Source organism: Saimiri boliviensis, chromosome 1 (assembly GCF_048565385.1).
Source record: "Saimiri boliviensis isolate mSaiBol1 chromosome 1, mSaiBol1.pri, whole genome shotgun sequence".
Taxonomy (NCBI): Eukaryota; Metazoa; Chordata; class Mammalia; order Primates; family Cebidae; genus Saimiri; species Saimiri boliviensis.
This window is the reverse complement of record NC_133449.1, coordinates 24093032-24107638: the sequence shown is the minus strand read 5'-3', so window position 1 is coordinate 24107638 and position 14607 is coordinate 24093032. Positions and strand designations below refer to the sequence as shown.

Sequence of the window (14607 nt, the reverse complement as noted above, 5' to 3'; positions counted from 1 at the left end):
ATTGGCTGAATTCCGGCTGGCTGAAGATCTTCAGACCAGATGGTAAACTAGTTATAAGGAGTAACATTCACAATTTACTCTGCTCTTGACGGTTTTTGAGATTTAATATACAGCCACTTAATTGGAACAGTTACGCAAGTGAAGAACTGCATCTGCTAGGATTTTTAGGGAGGTAACTCAGCAGCTGAGCAGCAAAGTCAAGAGGGCTGCTGTGAGAGTCTCATCCAGATATAATATGCAGTTGAACTAGGCAATAGTTGGAGTGAAGAAGACATTAAACTAATTCAAGATGTGTTGGGAGTGAAAAGGGGAAATCAAATTGTCTGCATGTTTGAATTACAAAAGTAATTCATTTTTACTATACAACTTTGGAAAATGCAGGTAAATAAAAATAAAATAAAAATCACCCATAGCTGTACTATCTAGAATTAAAGTGAGTATCTGCAGATGCATTCTTGTATAAATATCTATATATACATATAGTTTTATTTTAGTAATTATGGCATCAAAGTGCATATATTGCTTAAGAGCATCTTTTTTCACTAAGTTTATGTATGTCCCTTCTCATGTCATTAAATATTCCACAGTTTTTACTGTCTGTAAAATATTTCTCTCTCTCTCTCTCTTCCTCTCCCTCTCTCTCTCTCTCTCTGTGTGTGTGTGTGTGTGTGTTTGTGTGTGTGTGTGTGTGTGTGTGTGTATCACAGTTTTTAAGAAATGCAGTGGTTAGGACTTTAGATTGGCTCCATTTTTTGTGTGTGTTAAATACAATACAGGTACTGTGATGAGACATCTTCTGGCTAAAACTTTTTTTATATTTTCTGAATAAGCTCCTATGAATACCAAGGTTCCTGGCATGGGGGACTCATTAATGCCATTTAGCCAGGTCTGAGTTTATGGGAGATAACAGATGTCTGAGGGAAAGGCAGATGAACTCAGTATGTACACATTAATCATGAGATGGCAACAGGACATCCAAGAATACATGTTCAGATGACTTTCAAAGAAGTGGAATATAAAGGTTTCTGGAATCACTAACACATTGATAGTGGAGTGTATGAGATGACCAACAGAATGTGTGCAGAACGAGAGGAGAACGGATTACTATGGAAGCACTGCAATACTTAAAAAGGGAGACTGTTACAGCTGGAAGAACAAATAAAAAAGAGAGAAAATGGATAAAGCTAAAAGGAAAACCAGCAGAAGTTGAGGTGGAGAGATCATAACATCCAGTTTCAAAAAGCATTTTTTTACCTTCCAAAGAAATCGCAACAAACTCTCAGAAAAGTGCCCAAAGGTAGTCAAGAGTCTGCTAAAATTTAAATAATTTTAAATGAATGAAGCATGAATAATCTTCCCCCAAAGGGCCCTGAAATTCAACATACCCCAACAACAACACAGTCATTGGGGCAACATGCTTTTATGATCAATGTTTCTAACATCCTCCCCAACTTCATACCATAAAGATGCAAACAAGTATTTGATTGTAGGTTTGTAAGACAGCATTACAAAGCCTCTTTCTGAGGAGGTGGTGTCTAAAACTATCTCTCTCCTTCCAAGGTTTTGGCTACTCCTAGTATATTAAGATTTGTCATCATAGCAAACATGTCCATATTCACAATTTCAACTTTGTTTTGTAGACTTTCCAAAGTATCTTTTTCAGAATCAATTTTTTACAAACTTGATTTCATTTTTTCCTTCCTCTTTCTATCCTCTGCTAAACCTTCAGGGATTAAAAGCTTAAGTCCCTTAACAACTGTTTTCCAATGTTTCCAAATACCCACACCAACTGCTCCACTTTCCCCAGTTCTAGTCAGGGACTGCTCATGCAAAAACCTACAGTACTCATAGGTAGGTGTCATACAGACATACAAGTAGGAGATCAAAAGTGTACTCTTATATCAAGTCACATTCAGCAGGTTGCCAAAATATGCAGCACTACTGCCTCTGCTTTGGGGATATTTTTAAAGACCAACTTCATTAATTTTCCTATAATCCCCAATATCATTTTATCCATTACAACATCATCTTCCTTCCCCTAGACTCACATTCCCCTCTTTCCAAGAGATTCTTTCCTCATTCTCTTTTACTTTTCCCAGTTTTGTCAAACCAAATGGTCTTTCTCTTGCATTTTTAATGTTATTTTATTGGGAGCATTAGAGAAAGATGGAAAGAAATCTCAACTCCTATATATACAATCTTACAACAACTATCAAATCTACACAAAAGCAACAAATGGTATCAAATTAAAACTATGTACTATGGATGAGCCACTCAACAAGTTATTTTTCATCAGACGTGAAAAAGGATGATAGGAAAAGGGAAATGTGCAAACAGCAGACATAGCTCATGATGAAATTCACCTCATGTACAAATCATCATTTCCATCTTCTGAAGGTTACTGTTTCTTTGTTTCTCTTCTTCTTTCCCTGATGTATAACCTAATGTGACAATACTATCAAATAACAAGCATGTAGATTCCAAAAGTGTTATTTGATAGAAAATTCAATATTACATATAAATAGTGCCATTTTTTACTTTGAAAAAATTGTCTGCTTTAGTAAAGACTAAACCTAAAAGTAGGCTCTTAATATTCTAACACTGACCTGATAAAAGTTTCCTAAGATCCCTGATATTTTCATAACTGTTGGATGAATGGAACACCTTTGTAGTAATGACAAATTTCTATCAGCCTTCACTTTTCCTCCTATCTGGACTTTCTAGTCTAATTCCTCACATTGTCATCCTCTTCCCTCTAGAAAGCCATTCCTCATCTGCAATGGTTTGGTTCAGTAACCCTCCTATGTGCCCTAGCATCTAGCAAAAAAAGTAATTGTGTATGTTTCTGTGTGATTATATAGGTAAGTGAACTGCAAGCTTCTTGAAAGCAGTAAGACTAGGTCTTACTGTTTTATCTCCAGAGCCTAGGACAGTGCTTGGCACTTGGTAGATTCTTAACATTGACAATCAGATTGGCCCCCACCAGCACCATCAACCAGTACCCATCAACTGCTCCATCAACAACGTCCTAGATTAAGGCTTACAACAATCTCCTGTATAGAAGCCAACGTAACTTTCTTAGAGAATTCCTTAAGTCCTGACACTAACCATTTACTGTGTGCCAAGCAATATATTACAGGTTCTATTTTATGTTATTTCTTCAAAAACCCCATGAAGTAAAAATAATTATCCTCCTTTGCCAATAAAAGAATATGAGCTCTGTGATAATTTACTTTCTCACAGCTACATAGTAACAAGCCATTGATGAGAGATTCATGCTCAAGTCTATCTGACTGTAAACTGAGGCCATTTCTACTTTGTTATTCTGTTTCCTTAATACCCAAACGAAGTCAACATAAATACATAATTTATCCAAATATATTTTTCTTGCTACATTCTGCAATGTTACATCCCCTTTGGGAATCAATAAAATTAACTCCATGAATTACCTAGAAGACTGTAAAGATGGTGGGTTAAGATTACATGTTCTGGAATCAGAATGACTACTTGGATTCAAATAATTCTGCTACTCACTAGCTATGTATACTTAAATAGTTTCATTTCTCTGTGCTTTGATTTGCTAATCTCTAAAATGAAAATACTAGTGGTAGCTATAGGATTCTTGTAAATAATAAATGACAAGGTATGAAGGACGTAGAATGGAGCTTAGCACATAATAATATTAATAATAACAGCTAGAATTAGTGCATGCTTACAATATATGATGCCTTATCTTCAATAAGCATTAGGTATTAAGTTTACATGAAGAAATAATTAACTTTTTCTGTCAGTGGTTCTCAAACCTTGTAGTGCATCAGAATTATCTAGGAGGCTTTTAAAAATACCCACAGGCCCTGCACCCTAGAAGTTCTGACATGCGGGTGTGGGCTGGGCTTTAGAAATGCTTCCTTTGAAAAATTTCCAAGAGGATTCCCACTCCCTGGGATATGAGAATATGCTGGGCTAGAAATCTTAAAACATTTCTGTTTTAAACATCTGATGTGAAGAATGAAAATGGACTAAGCGCAATGGTTTGTACCTGTCATTCCAGCACTTTGGGAGGCCAAGGCAAGATTAATCACTCGAGCCCAAGAATTCAAGAGTATTCTGAACAGCATGATAAACCCTGTCTCTCCAAACAAAACAAAACAAAACAAAACAAAAACAAAAAAGTAGCCAGTGGCAGTGCATACCTATAGTCCAGCTACACAGGAGATTGAGGTGAGAGGATCCCCTGACTGCAGGTGGTTGAGGCTGCATGCAGTGCGTTGTGATCACACCACTGCACTCCAGCCTGGACAACAGTATGAGACCCCATTAAAAAAAAGAATGAAAACAAATCGAGATAATAGGCAGAAAAGCATGTAATGAAGCTTCTAGATACTCCTGGGGCATATATAAATCCCAGTAACGTAGGGTTGGAAAGGACTGAGAAAAAAGTTTAGGCCTCTGAAAGTCAGTAAGAGACCACCAGACAAAGACAGGGCCCAAGGACAATAACACCAGGAAAAGGGTGAATTCAAACATTAAAAACATCTTCAATGCAAACATCAAGGAAAACTAACCTCTTGGCCTTAGTAAAGACATCATGAAGATTTGGTGCCTGAATCATCTATACTATGTGGATATTCCTAAAAATTAAAAGTTGAGGTGCAGCAGGGCCTTCTCTGCTTAATGCCCAGGCAGATCTCCAGGAAACTGGAGAACCCATTTACGTGGATCAGCAGGCTGAGCCAGCCCATTCTCCCCAAGCCAACATTATGGTAAAGAAGGGCACTCTCTGCCCCATTCCCAGGCATAGCTTCAGGCAGTCAGGGCACCCATTCATCTGGATTACCAGCCTGAGCCCCCTCTTCCTTCCTGTGTAGAGACTGTGGTACAGCAGGGCGCTCTGCACTCAGCCCAGGCAGATCTCCAGGTACCTGGAGCACCCATTCGCCTCCACCCCTGCCTGTACAGCAAACTTGGGTCTAAGGAGGTTTCCCAGCTCCATGCCTAGGACCACCTCTGGGTGCTTGGTGGCTGCCCACTGGGTTCTCCCTCAGTGTTAGTGATTGTGCCTGCCATCAGGGGACCTGCAGGTGGGCCTGCCTGATGTGGCCCCACCCATCTAGCTTCCCACTCCCCTGGGGCTAAGCAGGGAGCTCAGACAACTGTGCATTCCACACATGAACCCATTGCCTGAGGCAACAGAGAACTTCTTCCTGTGAACAAGGATCAAGTGTATACCTAGCCACACTGGCTACAGCTGGCTTTTACCAGTAAGCGCCATCTACTGGATGGTAGGTCGAACCCTACAGCCCAATAAAAAATCTGTCCAGAGAAGTAAAAAAGGCTATAGAAGCAAAACCAAAAGATCCTACCCAGCATTCTCTATAATCATATCCCCTAGCTAGTTGGGGAAAGGAAAGGGAAAGAAAAAAAATATATTACGAAGACAGGAAAAAAAAAAAAGAAAAGAAAAAACTCCTACCTGCATGAAAATAATTACAAAAATCAAGAGTGCCAGTGTCTCCAGATGAGAAGGAACCAGTGCAAGAATTTCAACCAAACAAAAAATCTGAATGTAGTGACACCACCCAATAATCACACTAGCTCTCCAGCAATGATCCCTAACCAAAATGGAAACTCAGAAATGACAGATAAAAAATTCAAAGCATGAATTACAAGGAAGTTCATTGGGATCCAAAAAGGGTTGAAAATCAACACAAAGAAACTTCTAAAGCAATCTAAGAAATGAAAGAAGCAATAAATGCCTTAAAAGGAAGTCAATCAGCACTTCTGGAATTGAAAAGAAGTCAATCAGAACTTTAGAATTGAAAACTCACTTAAGGTATTTCAAAATACAAGTGAAAGCTTTATCAATAGACTGGATCAAACAGAAGAAAGAATTTCAGAGCTTGAAGACTGCTCTTTTGACTTAATCTAGTCAGACAAACATAAAGTAAAAAGAATTTTAAAAAATAAACAAAGTCTTTAAGAAATATGGGGTTATGTAAAGCAACCAAACCTACTATTCCTGAGAAGGAGAAAAAGCAAACAACCTGGAAAACATATTTGAGAGAATAATTCAAGAAACTTTCCCTCATCTTGCGAGAGGTAGACATTCAGATGGAAGAAATTCAGAGAACACCTTTAAGATACTACACACAAAAAGGAAATATCACCAAGGCACATAATGGCAAAACAATTCAAAGTCAATGCTAATGAAAAAATCATAAGGGCAGCCAGAGAAAAAGGTCAGAGGAAACCCTATCAGGCTAGCAGTGGACTTCTCAGCAGAAACTGTGTAAGATTGTGGGCCTATTTTCAGCATTCTTATAATGATTCCAACCAAGAATTTAATATTCTGACAAACTAAGCTTCATAAGCAAAGAAGAAATAAATATTTTCCAGACAAGCAAGCACTAAAAGAATTTGTTACCACTAGACTATCTTTACAAGAGATCCTTAAGGGAATTCTAAACATGAAAATGAAAGAACAATAACCTCCCACCACAAAAACACACTTAATTAAGCACACAGCCCACTGACCCTATTAAGCAACTACACAATAGAAACTACAAAGTGATTAGCCAACAACGTCACAATAAGATCAACACCTCATATATCAATATTAACCCTGAATGTAAATGGTCTAAATGCCCCACCTAAAAGGCACAGAACTGAACTGGATTAAAAAAAAATAAGACCCATCTATCTGTTGCCTTCAAGAGACCCATCTTGCATATAAAAATAACCACTGACTCAAAGTAAAGGGTTGGAAAAAGATCTGTCACGCAAATGAAAAACAAAAAGGAACATGGTGGCAATTCTTACATCATATAAAAGAGACTTTAAAACAACAGTTAAAAAAAAGAACAAAGAAGGACATTACATTACAATAAAGGGTTCAATTCAACAAGACTTAATTATCCTAAATATAAATCTACCCAACACTGGAGCATCACTTCACAAAACTAAAAGGGAAGGCTTACACACTGTTAGTGGGAATGCAAATTACTTCACCCACTGTGGAAAGCAGTATGGAGGTTTCTCAAAGAACTTACAACAGAACTACCATTTGGCCCAGCAAACCCAATACTAGGTACATATCCAAAAGAATATAAATTGTTATGCCAAAAAGACACATGCACTCTTATGTTCACTGCAGCACTATTTACAATAGCAAAAATATAGAGTCAACCTAGATAGATGCCCATCAATAGTAGATAGATTAAATGTGGTATATGTACACCATGAAATATTATGCAGCCATAAAAGAGAATAAAATCATGTCATTTGTGACAACATGGATGTCACTGGAGGCCACTATTCTAAGCAAATTGACACAGGAACAGAAAACCAAATACAGTACGTTCTCACTTACAAATGGGAACTAAACACTAGGCACTTAATAGACATAAAGATGGCAACAATAGACACTGGGACTAACAGAGCAGGGAGGGAGGGATGGGAGCAAGAGTTAAAAAACTAACTGTTGGGTACTATGCTCACTACCTGGGTGACAGGGTCATTCATATCCCAAACCTCAGCATCATACAATATACCCATCTAACAAACCTGCACATGTACACCCTGAATCTAAAATAAAAGTTAAACAATTTTTTAAGAGGTGAGAATTTCAAGTTAAAACCTATGTTCATAGACCCCTAACTCCAAGCACATAAAAGGAAATAAAAAATCCTCCCTGGAGGAATGCACTATGAACCCAAGTCTAAAGAGTTATCACAGTTACACAGCTTTCCAATCTAAAAAAAAAAAAAAAAAAAAAGAATTTGTGATTTAAAAAAATCACAATAAACACAATTAAATAAGGCACTATTAGAAAGAGCCAGAGAAAACAACAAAATTTGTTGTAAAATTTCAGATATTAGATATAGAATATTAGATATGTTTAATATATTAAGAGAAAAAGATGAACAAATCAAAAATACCAGTAAAGCTCAAGAGAATATAAAAAATAAACAGGAAAATCTGAAAAATAACCAAATAGAACTACTAGAATTGAAAAACATCACAGGTAAAATAATAATAGAATAAGTAAATAGAGTCAGTGAATTGTTACACAGAAATGGCAAAACTATTCAGAATGCAGCCTACAGTCACAAAGAAATGAAAAATATGAAAGAGAGGTTAAGAGACATGGTAGAGAAAATGGAACATTTACCATCAGAAAGACTACATTCCCTGATCACAATGCAATGAAATCAAAGTCAAAAAGAAAAACATAAAATTGTCACACATGTCAAACCTAAAACCATGCCACTAAATAATACATCACTCAAGGAAAAAAATATAAATATTTTTTAAACTAAGAATGAAAAAATAATGAAAACACCACATTTCAAAATCATAAACTGTAGTAAAAGCAATACTCAGAGGAGAATGTATTCCCATCAGTACTTTCATTAGCAAAGAAGAATGACTGAAGATAGAGCTAAATGTCTAAGAAGTTACAAGAACTTCCTCACCAAGGAAAAAAAAAAGGCACAATTATAAAAGCACAAATTGATGAAATAGAAACAAACATGTAATAAAGAGAATAATTAAACCAAGAGTTGGTCCTTTTTTATTTTTTAAGAGATGAGGTCTTGCTATGTTACCCAGGCTGGAGGTGCAGAGGCTATTTACAGGCATGATCATAGCACACTGTAGCCTTTAACTCCTGGACTCCAGCAACCCTCCCATCTCAGCCTCAAGAGTTGCTGGGACAGGCTGCTCCACCACACCCAGCCTGGTTTTTTAAATGACTTTAAAAAACACTGCCAATGAGATCAAGAAGGAAAATGATACAAAGTAATTATAAATGAAAGGGAGAACTTAACAACTGAGAAAGCAAAGATCAATGTTTTTGTTGAAAACATTTAATAGATTTGAAAACAAATGTAACCAGTAAATTCAATTAAAAATAAAAGTAACCCAGTAAAACTAACCTAGGACATAGTGATACAAACATATCGTTGAATAAATAGTTTCAATGGGGAATAAGAAACAAATCTTTCTTATAGAAGAATTCCAAATAATTTATGTAGCTACTCCTCCCTCTGGGAGGTGAAACTTAATTCCCATGTACTCACACCTTGAAGGTGATTTAGTAACTTGCTTTCAAACAATTAAATAGGGAAAAGAAAAAATAATGACTTTATACTGAATAACATGACAATCAGTACTTTACCAAGTGATGAAGGTTAATTTAACACCACCAGAGATGTCATGGACATTATGTGCATGTGCCCCCAAAATGATGTGACGAAAAGGGCCTTTCCTCTCTATGATAGTCTTACCACAACCCCACAAGGAAAACATCAGACAAACCCCCTGACAGAGAGGATATCTGGCCAGTACTCCTCAAGACTATAAAGGTCACAAAAATAAGGAAAAACAGAAAGTGTCATAGACCAGAGGAGACTGGGAAGACACGACAATTAAATAAAATGTGATACTCTGGAAACCCTGGACAGAAAGAGGATATAAATGAAAAAACAAACAAAAAAACCTGCTGAAATCTAAATAAGTTCTAAAGTTCAGTGAGCCAGTCTTAGTTTTCTTAGTTTTGACAAATGTACCATGGTAATATAAAATGTTAATAATGGGGGAACTAGCCATGCGTGGTGGCTCTCTCCCGTAACCTCAGCACTTTGGGAGGCCAAGGCAGGCGAATCACGAGGTCAGGAGATCGAGGCCATCCTAGGTAACACGGTAAAACCCTGTCTCTACTAAAAATACAAAAAATTAGATGGGCACGGTGGCACACGCCTGTAGTCCCAGCTACTCAGGAGGCTGAAGCAGGAGAAATCGCTTGAACCCAGGAGGCAGAGGTTGCAGCAAGCCACTGCACTCCAGCTTGGGTGACACAGCAGACTTTGACTCAAAATAGTAACAACAACAACAACAACAACAACAACAACAACAACAACAACAATAATAAGGGTACTGGGTACCCCATCTCTACAAAAAAATGCGAAAAATTAGTAGGGCGTGGTACTACATGCCTGTAGTACCTGCTACTCAGGAGACTGAGGCAGTAGGATGGCTTGAGCCAAGGAGGCAGAGGCTGCAGTGAGCCAAGATAGCACCATCACTGAGCTCCAGCCTGGGCGACAGAGCCAGACTCTGTCTTAAAAACAACAACAACAAAAGCATAATCTCAATGCTGCACCCAAGAAGTGCCCAATGCTTTGATGAACTTTTGAGACTGATAGACTAAATAAGGGAATGGGGAATAAGTGATAAAAGGAAATTATAAAACTAATGCTACAGGGCTCTGATTTATATCATAGGACTATTACATAAATCACTGGGGCTCTGATTCATATAATAGGACTAAGGCTGAGACACATAAAAGTGATTAATTGGCTGGGCTCACACCTGTAATCCCAGCATTTTGGGAGGCTGAGGCAGGTGGATTACCTGAGGTCAGGAGTTTGAGACTAGCCTGGCCAACATGGTAAAACCCCATCTCTACAAAAATACAAAAAAATCAGCCAGGCATGGTGGCTCATGCCTGTAATCCCAGCTACTCGGGAGGCTGAGGCATGAGAATCTCTTGAACCAGGAGGCAGAAGTTTCAGTGAGCCAAGATTACACTACTGCACTCCAGCCTGGGCAACTGAGACTCAGTCTCAAAAAAATAAAAAAGATTAATCATACATAATAAAAAGGTAAAAGGGTTGTATATAAGTTATAAGATACTCCAAATTAATAGTTTAGGGAAAAAAACATGTCGTATATTTAAGCCATAGCTAAGTCTACAACTTGTGGGACTTTCTGCTGCCCTATTTGCCCCACTGTGTAAACAAAGCTTTTAAAAATCCTATCTATAAGGGCCTAACTCTGATACCCTCATAAATCCATATCACTGTCAAAATTAACAACATCATGCTTACAATACTAGACTGACAACTTAGGCAAAATTAATATATCATCTCTCGTGTTTGTCGCCAACATTAAATCACAAAGTTCGGTCAATTCTCTCAGCAATCTCTGAGAATTTGAATTCTCTATTTGGATTTTGTTTCTATTATAAATCTTTGTCCATGTTCTCATCTCCTATGCTTGCACTTAGCAGCCACTCTAGTCCATCATACATGCAAAACTATTATCTTTAAGAAATGTTTTTTATTATTTAACTACCAATTGGCTACTGTCTTGACTATCTGGGTGATGAGTTCAACAGAAGCCCAAACCCCAGAGTTACGCAACATATATAACAAAACTGCACGTGTGCCCATTGAATCTAAAACAATTTTTTTTAACTAAAAAATAAAATTTTTAAATAAATGTTTTCATTTAATCTCTTCCTAACTTCTAGAACTTTTTTTTAATTCTCTAGCTAAACAAATATAAAACGTATATGCAATGCTCTCCATCGATTTCTCCCTGTCCTTCCTTCCCCCAGCCTCTCATAAGGTCTGTGGTACTCCACTTATAAAGCTTCTCTGCTAACTCCATATATATGCATAGTATGTACACTTTCTTCAAATTTTTATCAAAATTCATATTCTTTAAGCATACTCTCGTAAGTTCACCCCATTCTGATCATTTCTCCTTTATAATTTCCTGATTCATATGTTATATAATAATAGTTCATGTTTTCATTTTTTTTCATTCTGCCCTTAAAGATTCCAATATAGCAATATATTCCTGGCCATAGCCATGAATGTTTCTTTTATAACTTGTTACTATTCTTTATATTAATTTCAATTTTTTATAGCTAATTTCATTTATGAGAATGCTGAATTTTCCCACTGAAATTAATCACTTACTTGGTTAATTTTATGTGTCAACTTAACTAAGCCATTGTACCCAGACATCTGGTCAAATACCAGCTTAGATGTCTGGGAGAAGGTATTCTTTAGATGAGATTCACATTTAAATCGGTAAACTTTGAGTAAAGCAGATTATCTCTTATAATATTAGTGGGCGTTATCTAATCAGTTGAAGGCTTTCAAGAGAAAAAGACTGAGGTGGCCCAAGGAAAAAGGAATTCCACCTCAAGACTGCCTTCAGAATAAAGCAGTAACATCAACTCTTCCCTGGGTCTCCAGCCTGCTAGCCTGCTACAAATTTCAGACTCTCCAGCATCTACAATCACTGAGCCATTTCCTGAAAATCTTCCCCAGCCCCAGCCCCAGCCCCAGCCCCTGCCACAAACATGAACATATGCCTGTTGATTATGGTTTTCTAGATAACCATTGGCCAATACAGTATTCCCCAGTTTAAAATCTTGTTTAGTGACTACAGAGGATCAAAGATAAGCCCTCATATCTCACAATTGATTCATTAATTTAAAAAATATTTGCATGTCTGCTGTGTGCTATATTCTGAGGATTCAAAGTTGATTTAGCTGATGTCTCCGTTCTCAAGGATTTGAGGGTGCTTTAGTTGAGAAAAGAGAAAATTGAAATAACATGGAAACATTGTAAGGTTATGAGTTCAGGATACTATTCATGGTAACAAAGAGGAAGGACGTATAATTGAGGTTCCTATACCAACTGAATCCTACTTCCCATAGGTAAAACACTGTTCATCACATATTGACCCTTGGAAATCAATTATATAGCCTAAGCATATAAAGTAAAAACACAAAAGCAAAGTGTGTAAAAACAAACACAATATAACTATTACAGTGTTAACGTTCCTTTTGGATAATTTCTTTACATGAGCTGAACTGGCTAAGGAATCTTAAAATAGGACTTAGAATACAGAAGAATCTTGCTCCAGTTTGAAAAGCCAAACAGATTAACGGGGATTGGAAAGACACACACAAAACCTCACAGTTCATGAACCTCAAGCATACCAGTTAAAATGAATATTGTAGAATGGCATAAGTCTTTAATTATTTGAAATGTAATAGCACATTGAATCATAAAATTCTTATTTTGAAATCATCTTAAGCATATATAAAATGGCTAAATTTTAAATTTAAAAATACTCTCAACTAATTTGCTGTAGCCTTTGCACTTGTAAGTATGCCATCTTATATTACTAAATATAAAAATTCAGGATCTAGGTTTACAATGTGAAACATAACCTCTAAATCAAAACATTTTAAAAATCACTAACTTACGACAGATAGTTAAATCTCATCAAATAGTACAAAATGGTAAATCAAACAAAGGGTTTTTTGGGGGGCTTTGGTCCTATATTTAAATTAGGAGATTTCTTTAATTCCTAGTAGTCTGAGAATTTCATAACTCTGTGAGACTATTATGTTAAGGACTATTTTATAAGAACTGCTGTCAGTATTACTGTATGTCATTGTATTCCTTAGGTTAAGTAATAAGAAAAAAAAACATTTCCCAATATTAACTAAACCAATATTATTAAATAAACACAGTATTTTCCACAAGGATTCTATAATAGAAATTTGCTTTGCTTTCTAGAATCATTTAATCACAGAATCTTGTGGAGCCAGCCTCAATTTTTACAGATGGCATAATTTGTGATTTACTCAACGATATTGCAGTTTAATCCTTGTCAAATTAGCAGGGGACACAATGGACCTCTTTGGATATCCCCAAACCAGTAAAACCCACATCTCCATAAGCGGGCACACATAAATCTTTGTTAAATGAATAAACGAAATGTTCACAGGTCTGAGATTCCTCTAGTCTAAAATTTCATGATCTCACTCCTAAAAGTCTACCTCAACACAGACACTGTCAAAGATAGATTTTCCTCTGCAAATACAGGGGCTTTCATATACAGTGTAAGAACATACACCATATACAGCAAAGAGATGACACAGTATCACATTAACACTTCATGAAATAATTGAGGCAAATTATCAGAGTTTTCTATTGTGCTCATAAAAGCTTTGTATTCAAATACTAATATCTGCTTGCCAAGTTGAAAGCTCAATAACCTCTGTATAAAGGGTGAAAGGCTAAAAAGGCCCTAAGAAATCAATTAGGACACCAAAAGAGCCACGTTGGATTCCCTGCTAATTTTGACAAGGATTAAACTACAGTATCACTGGGTAAATGATGACTTGTGTCATCTGTAAAAATGGAGGCTGGCTACACCAAGATTCTATGATTAAGTGATTCTAGAAAGCAAAGCAAATTTATCTTAAATATTCTTTTGGAAAGCATGATACTTCAGAGATCCTATAAAAATAGTTTTTAACCTTGTTTAGGTGATGGAAAGCGTCAAGACTCCAATAAAGCTACAGATAATTCATCTCAAAAGATTTCCCACATAGACAAAATTTTATATATACTTTCAGGAGAATTTAATGAGCCTCTGAAGTGGTCCATGAAACTCATGTAAGAAACTTCTGTTTTGTAAATTTAAATAGAATTCAAACATTAGAAGTATGCTAAGTTTGAAAACAAAGCAGTACTTTGTACTTAATTCTTTTGATTTTTTTAAAAACAAGTTATGTTGGCTGGGTGCCGTGGCTCAGCCTATAATCACAGCAACCTGGGAGGCGAGGCGGGCAGATCACAAGGTCAGGAGTTAGACGCCAGTGTGGCCAATATGGTGAAACCCTGTCTCTACTAAAAATATAAACATTAGCCAGGCATGGTGGCGCACACCAGTAGTCCCAGCTACTCAGGAGGCTGAGGAAGAAGAATCGCTTGAACACAGGAGACGGAG

The 14607-nt window shown here is 36.7% G+C and overlaps 1 protein-coding gene across 1 annotated transcript in view; it reads right to left on the bottom strand.

The window, feature by feature from the left end:
• The window catches only part of LOC104652530 (uncharacterized), a 147013-nt gene that overhangs the window by 26288 nt on the left and 106118 nt on the right, over positions 1-14607 (bottom strand). The gene's annotated exons all lie outside the window — the stretch shown is intronic.